The sequence below is a fragment of the Salminus brasiliensis genome, chromosome 17 (genome assembly GCF_030463535.1).
Source record: "Salminus brasiliensis chromosome 17, fSalBra1.hap2, whole genome shotgun sequence".
In the NCBI taxonomy this organism is placed as follows: Eukaryota; Metazoa; Chordata; class Actinopteri; order Characiformes; family Bryconidae; genus Salminus; species Salminus brasiliensis.
Window position 1 is genome coordinate 1,899,744 of NC_132894.1, and position 8,212 is coordinate 1,907,955.

The following is an 8,212-nucleotide window of genomic DNA, read 5'->3' on the forward strand; positions in this document are numbered from 1 at the left end:
TCATCATCATAAACACCAGCAATCAGAACCCTGAACTCCATCAGACTGCAGAAGAGCATACAGGAACACACCCCCATCAACTAAGCAGTGACCCCATCACTAACATTCAGCGTGAGACGCTCTCCCTACTGCGGTCTCTAACCCCCAAACCCGCTGCCTCCATCAGCTACACCCTCAGCGACCCCCATAAGCCACAGTCTGAACCACAACCTGACCGGGACTGTAACAAACAGCCTGAGCAGTAAAACCCATCAGCTGTGGAGAGAGCAGCTCCCAGCAGACCACCACCACCATCATCACCACCATCCACCCTGACACCCTACCGTTTAACCCCCTAACCTACCATTCATCTGCCTTACGCCGAATCTACACCCTAAAATCTCCACACCCCGCCATCTACACCATCTTCCTTCCATCATACTCCTCCACCATCTACCATCATCTATCCTACTGTCAAACCCCTCTAAACGCACCATCATCTACACCCTAAGACCCACCAACATCCACCCTCATACCCCAACATTAGCCCCCCATGCAAAGCATCGCCCACACGTCACAACCCTCCATCTCCATCACCATCACCTACACCCTGAACCCCTCCTCCCCTCTTCTTACCTGTGCCCGAGCGGTTGCGCCATGGTGCCGTAGAGCAGCGCGCGCGCTGGGGGGGGCAGAGCGGCCGGACTCAGCTGCACCATCCGCGCTGCGCGAGGCTCTGAGCGTGGCAGGAGCAGCAGCAGCGGCGTGGCAGGAGCAGGAGGAGCAGCAGCAGCAGCAGCAGCAGAAGGAGGAGGAGGAGGAGGTGGCGGTGGAGTCGGTGGATGTGGCAGAGAAGAAGGTGGAGGATGATGAAGAGGAATGTGAGGAAGGCCGGGGGGCGCGTGGCTCTCACACTGGAGCCTGCTGTCCTCTTCCACAACCTCTCCTTTAATACCCCCTACCCCGCCCACTGCTGCCCCTACAGCCCCGCCCAGGGCCACGAAAGCCCCTCCCCCTCTGCCTCCTCTCTGCAGGATGACGCTGCCGGCGCCCTTCCTCCTCCTCCTCTTCCTCCTCCTCGACGACTTCGTGCCTTCCTGTCTCTCACACACACCCCCCTCCTCCCCCTCCTCTTCCTCTTCGTCTTCCTCTTCTTCCTCCTCTTCCTCCTCCTCCTCCTCCTCTTCCTCGTGCCCTCCCCCTCGGCGAGCCGGGGACCCCCCTTCCTCCTCGCGCTTCAGCTTCTCCATCATCGTATTAGATCCCCAATAATAATAATAATAATAATAATAAAGATAAAGTGATAGAATCCTCACACGCGCCCCAGAGCGAGCCTCTTTACGCACACCTGAAAGAGAGAGAGAGAGGGGGGGGGGGTCACTCTATTAGAATTATTTTAGCAGATATTGATGATCTCCAGATGAAACTGCTACTGAGGGGAAACGGGTCGAACCTGAACCAGAAACAGAACCAGAACCAGAACTAGAACCAGAGCCCCGCGTTTCTGTGCGTAAAAGCGCAGCGCTGGAGACACGGAGGAGCGCCGGTTACCAAGCATTTCCTCTGCTTTACACCATATTCCAGCCTGTTCATCTGCATCCGGGTCTCATCTAGACCTGCTTTGGGCCCTATTTCCCTCAACACACACCATGCACACACACACACACACTCACACACACACCACAAAGCTAATATACCACACCATTAAAAACACCAGTAATTTAACCTCTTATTACGACCCTGTTATTGAGAGCGAGGGAGAGCCCCCCAATAGCAGACCTCCTCAGAGCTGGGACTGGAGAACCACTGCCCTGTGGAACTGCAGCTAGTACCCCCAGCGTGGATCAGCCGGAGTGAGGAGTGTGAGCCGGAGCGAGGAGTGTGAGCCGGAGCGAGGAGTGTGAGCCGGAGCGAGGAGTGTGAGCCGGAGTGAGGAGTGTGAGCCGGAGTGAGGAGTGTGAGCTGGAGCGAGGAGTGTGAGCTGGAGTGAGGAGTGTGAGCCGGAGTGAGGAGTGTGAGCTGGAGTGAGGAGTGTGAGCCGGAGTGAGGAGTGTGAGCCGGAGCGAGGAGTGTGAGCCGGAGTGAGGAGTGTGAGCTGGAGTGAGGAGTGTGAGCTGGAGTGAGGAGTGTGAGCTGGAGTGAGGAGTGTGAGCTGGAGCGAGGAGTGTGAGCTGGAGTGAGGAGTGTGAGCCGGAGTGAGGAGTGTGAGCCGGAGTGCATTTACGAGCTTATTGCGACCAGATTAATGTATATAATAATAATAATAATAAAATCTATAAATTCAGACTATAGAAATGCATAAATATAACCCTCAGCTTCAGTTCAGTTATGATTTATAAATCATATTTTTTGTTTGTTTGTTTTCGTTTAAAACAGTTTTGCGTTTTTGCGCGTTTGTGTGACGTAACATCACAGTTATGTTCTACATAAGAGAGAGAAGCTGATTGATCTCGCTGTATCTGCACGTGCCGAATCTGATATTTCTCTACAGATTTGCTGAGCGTCATCAGCACTATTATACTGATTATCACTACTATTATTATTATTGTTATTAAAATGATTAACATTATGAACATTAACACATGAGCATCACTGACGTTATTAACATTATTTTTTTTAATAATAATAATATAAGTATTACTGACGTTATTAAAATGTTACATATATTACACTAATATTACTGAACATTACGGACGACTTTAGACATTTCTGCATTATTGTTAATAACACAATCAGCATGCTCACAGTACTGATATTATTATTATTATTATGTTCTTATTATAATAATTATTATTGTTGTAATTATTAACTATAATCATTACTAAAGTTAACGGCTTTAACTTTATTATTATTATTATTATTATTATTATTATTATATATAACCCTGTGAGCATTACTGACTAACTTTTATTAATAACACTATTTTATCATATTATAATAGTCTGTATTACTATTATTGTAAATAAAACCATGATCTTAACTGACGTCAATAACATTATTATTATATTATTATATTATTATTATTATTATTATTAACACAGTGAGCATTGCTGTCAATAACATTATTATTGACATGTTAACACTATAAACACTGTTATTAATAACACTGTTATTGTAATATAATAATAGTCTGCATTACTATTATCATCACTAAAATGATAAAGTCAGTAACATTATTATTATTATTATTATTATTATTAACACAGTGAGCATTACTGTCATTAACATTATTAACACTGTGAATACATTTAAGTCAGGGTTTGGTGTGTGTGTGTGTGTGTGTGTGTGTGTGTGTGTGTGTGTGTGTGTGTGTGTGTGTTAATGTTTTTAAACCCTGTCACGCGGTGTGTGAAGCGCGGTTGGTGTGTGAATGAGAAACGGCTCATAAAACAGTGTGTGTGTGTGTGTGTGTGTGTGTGTGTGTGTGTGTGTGTGTGTGTGTGTGCTGACCTTGGTGTGTGTGATATCAGTCTAGCGGGGCTGTTACTGAGGGGAGATAAGCTGGAGCTGCTTTATCTGCCCCAAACAGCGCGCGCTCTTACCCCAACACCCCTACACCAAATCACCCCGCGCGCGGATACAGTACAGCTTTCACCCTCGCGCTGCTGAGGATAACCCACTAATAATAAGAGTAAATAATAATGAATAAATACATGGTTTATATCATTTTACCAGCTCTTATTATTATTATTATTATTATTATTATTATTATTATTATATTTTGCTTGTTGTTTAAAAACAGTTTAAGTCTAGAAATCATTCAGATAAGCCCTGTTTTATTCACCTTTTTATAAACACAGATTTTAGATCTTCACTTTTAAAACAGCAGCTTTTCTTTAAACGAATCAAAACTACAAATATAGAAGAATATTCAGCTCATATTTCACCTATTAGATTAAAATAATAATACATGTAATATAGGTGTAAGATCTAGGATTATTTATTGGAACAGACTGAGAGAGTGTAAAATTATATAATATAATATCAGTAATATCATTCATAACAACAATTCCAACAACAGTAATAATGTGCTGATAATAATAATTATAATAATATTAATAATAATAATAATAATAACAATAATAATAACAATACTACTACTAATAATAATAATAATGTTTTCATCCTGAATAAAACTGCAACAATATTTTAAATATTATTAAATATAAATTATTAAAACTAAATGATTGTTAATAATAATAATAATAATAATAATAATAATTCAGTGTTTTTTTTTGTCTTAAAATAACCTTTAAAAACAGAATCTGCTTTTTTTAATCTGCTAAAAATCCAGAGTTCATCCATTACCACGAATCGAGGCTCAGCCTCAGTGAAGTCCAGCACGCGGCAGAGCTGTGACCACCTCCATTCTCCTCCAGTGTGAATGTAGGGGGGGGGGGGGTTAGGAGTGTTCAGCCCTAAAACGTCCTCATTTTAGCCCTGATTTAACGTCCTGAAAACGTTACGATCTAATAAATAAATAAAATATAATCAATGATAAATAAATAAACAACACCACGAGACCTTTCGACTGGAGCTCAGGCTCAGGCTCAGGCTCAGGCTCAGGCTGGGCTTCATTACTCGCTGCTGTTTAAGAGGGATGTGGAGGAAATGGAGGTTGAATGGATACATACCGAGGCAGGAGGGCCTTCAGGGCTCCAGAAGGACGAAGAAGAAACGAAATATCGAAGAAAACCGATTTCAAAAATCCTCAAAAAGTGAAAACGCTGGAGTGTCCAGTATGCGTAATTACGCGCAGCTTTGGAGAGCAGGAGAAACAGCCCGCGCGCGTGTATCTCTCTTTCTATGTGTGTATGTGTGTGTGTGTGTGTGTGTGTGTAAGTGTGTATGTGAGTGAGTGAGCGTGTAGGTGTGTGTGTGTGTGTGTGTGTGTGTGTGTGTGTGTGTGTGTGTGTGTGTGTGTATGTGCACGCGCGCGATTCTCTTACCGTGCTCGCGCCGTGGCCGTGTTTAGTGCCTGTGTGGAGCCATTTTGTGGAGGGTCATCCATGCGCCCCAGCTTTTAGAGCAGCTCCAGCTCCGCGAGGGAAGTAGCTCGATATAATTGCACATCACGTCCAGCGGAACAGCAGCAATGTGGCCGGCAGAGATAAGAGCCCAGAGCCCCCTAAACCCATTATTTATGAAATGATTCATTATTATTTTTATGCTTTTTTCCATATAATCGAAGGAAAAAAACGCAGAGGAAATATAGAGTTATATTGTGAATGGAGGATCTGCATGGAAATAAACTCAGCACAGAGAAGAGGAGGTGGGGGGAGGGGGGAGAGAGAGAGGAGTGGGGGAGAGAGAGATGTTTAATATAGGAGTAATGTAGCTAGGAGAGTAAAACTGCTCCAGGGCTCAATCAGAAGAATTCATTAGTGAGCTGTGGGTTTGGATGAGGGCTGGGGTTAGTTTTACACTTTTCAGCATTTTGTGAAAGGTTAAATTGGGAAAGGGCACCCCCACCCACCTCCACCAGCCCAGCCCACCCCACTCCATCCAGCACCATGTAATCTGGGTTATGGCGGTGTTGATGGGGTGAGGAGTAACACAGGTGAGGAGTTTAAGGGCTATTAGTCGGTGGTTGTGGTCAGTCTGGTGCCGCTGGGTTTGGATATGCTCCTGTGTTTACCTCGCGGGGCTTCTGCCAGGCTTCGCTGTGGAGTAGTGCAGTAAAGGGTCCGAATGCCGCCAGTGTGTGAAGAGAGTAGAGAGTGTGTGTGAAAGGCAGAACCACCTGTGATGGTACATTCATTCAGTGTCAGTTGGTTCTGATCCGAGGTCTAATTCAGCAGCAGGGTTTGAAAACAATGTCATGGCAAACGTAGGTGGAGCTGATGGTGGTTATGGTTAGAGTGATGATGGTGATGAAGATGACCTGTTATGATAAGCCATACTAAAATCAGAGGGGTCTGATTGGTGATTGTAGTCTGGAGAAAAGATGGAGTAAAGAATAAAAAAATTATGGTGGAGATGATGATGGTGATTATGGTGGTGGTGGTGGGGGTGATGATGGAGGTGGTTATGGTGGCGGTGATGATGGAGGTGGTTATGGTGGCAGTGATGATGGAGGTGATTATGGTGGTGGTGATGGAGGTGATCATAGTGGTGGTGGTGATGATGGAGGTAATTATAGTGGTGGTGGTGGTGGTGATGATGGATGTGATTATGGTGGCGGTGATGAAGGTGATTATGGTGGTGGTGGTGGTGATGATGATGTAGGGGTTTATGGTGGTGGTGATGATGGAGGTGATTATGGTGGTGGTGATGATGAAGGTGATTATGGTGGTGGTGATGATGAAGGTGATTATAGTGGCGGTGGTGATTGAGGTGGTTATGGTGGCGGTGATGATGGAGGTGATTATGGTGGCGGTGGTGATGGAGGTGATTATGGTGGTGGTGATGATGAAGGTGATTATGGTGGCGGTGGTGATGGAGGTGATTATGGTAGCGGTGATGATGAAGGTGATTATGGTGGTGGTGATGATGAAGGTGATTATGGTGGCGGTGATGATGAAGGTGATTATGGTGGTGGTGATGATGAAGGTGATTATGGTGGCGGTGGTGATGGAGGTGATTATGGTAGCGGTGATGATGAAGGTGATTATGGTGGTGGTGATGATGAAGGTGATTATGGTGGTGGTGATGATGGAGGTGATTATGGTGGTGGTGATGATGAAGGTGATTATGGTGGTGGTGATGATGAAGGTGATTATGGTGGCGGTGATGATGAAGGTGATTATGGTGGCGGTGATGATGAAGGTGATTATGGTGGCGGTGATGATGAAGGTGATTATGGTGGCGGTGGTGATTGAGGTGGTTATGGTGGCGGTGGTGATTGAGGTGGTTATGGTGGTGGAAGATAAGAAGATAATGATGATGATGAAGATGAAGATGACCTCGGTGAGGAGCTGTAATAAAATCCCCAGTGTGATTTTCGTCTGGAGGAAGGGTTATGATGATATTGAGGAAAGGGCATTATAACCACCAGTGCTGGGCTGGTGAGTATGGGTTATTAAGAGTACGAAAACAATGATGATGATGATGATGATGATGATATCAGTGCTGGACTGGTGATTTTAGTCTGGAGTAAAGATCATATAGAGGAAGAGATGATGTTAATAATTATGATGATGATGATGATGACGATGATGAAGATGTTAATGATGCCCTTGTTGATAAAATATAATCTGGAGCAAGGATTAAAAAGAAGAAAATGGAGATGAAGACGATGCAGATGATGACCTTAATGAAGCTATAATAAAATGACCAGTGCTGGACTGGTGATTTCAGTCTGGAGTATATAGAACAAGAAGAAGAAGATAAGGATGATGATGAGGAAGGTGACGAAGATATAACCAGTAGTAAGGTTTATAAAGATTAGGAAAGTGAGAAGAAGGGGAAAAATTTGAATAAAGAAGAAGATAAAAATGATGAAGATGATGAGGATGATGATATACCATAACACCAGAACTGAACTGGTGATTTTAGGATGCAGTAAAGATTATATAGACCAAGAAGATGATGATGAAGATAAAGAAGATGATGGTGCCCTTGATTATAAGAAAATGGTGAAGATGATGAAGATGAAGATGATGCAGATGATGACCTTTATGATAAGCCATAATAAAATGACCAGTGCTGGACAAGAAGAGGAAGAAGAAGCTGATGAGGATGATGAGGATGATGGTATACTATAACACCAGTACTGAACTGGAGTACTGAGAGACAGACAGACAGACAGACAGACAGGTATTTAACACACAGCACAGTCTTCATTAGCACATGATCTTCATTACTGATGGTTACAGTAACGCTACCTGAGGTGGAGCAGAGAAACCCCGAGCATCAGATCCCAGCATTCTAAACATCCCCATGAATGACCCGGGTCTAAAATAAATCAGTGGGAGATCAGCTCAGCTCATCTCAGAGCCTTTGATCTCCTGCCTTTGTTAGTTCATTGCAGCGGATTGGAGCGATTTGGCAAGGATGCCCAGGGGAGATTGGGCAGAATTTGGTGTGAAGCTCAGAGGAGCGGCTTGCAGGGAGAGATAAGACAGTATCGGCGACCTCGGGTTCATCCATCAGCCGCGGGATGAGAGCACCACCGTGTGAGACCCGCTGCCAGAGCCGGAGCTGGAGATGCAGGTGGACCTATAGACCTGGAGATGTAGGAGTATGGAGCTGACAGCCAGCCACCAGCGCTGTGACAGCTCCCCTTATACAC

At 44.5% G+C, this 8,212-nt stretch overlaps 1 pseudogene; it reads right to left on the reverse strand.

Moving 5' to 3' along the window:
- Window positions 1-611: 611 nt before the first annotated feature.
- Window positions 612-4,990, reverse strand: LOC140538507 (uncharacterized; annotated as a pseudogene).
- Between the last annotated feature and the right edge of the window lie 3,222 nt (window positions 4,991-8,212).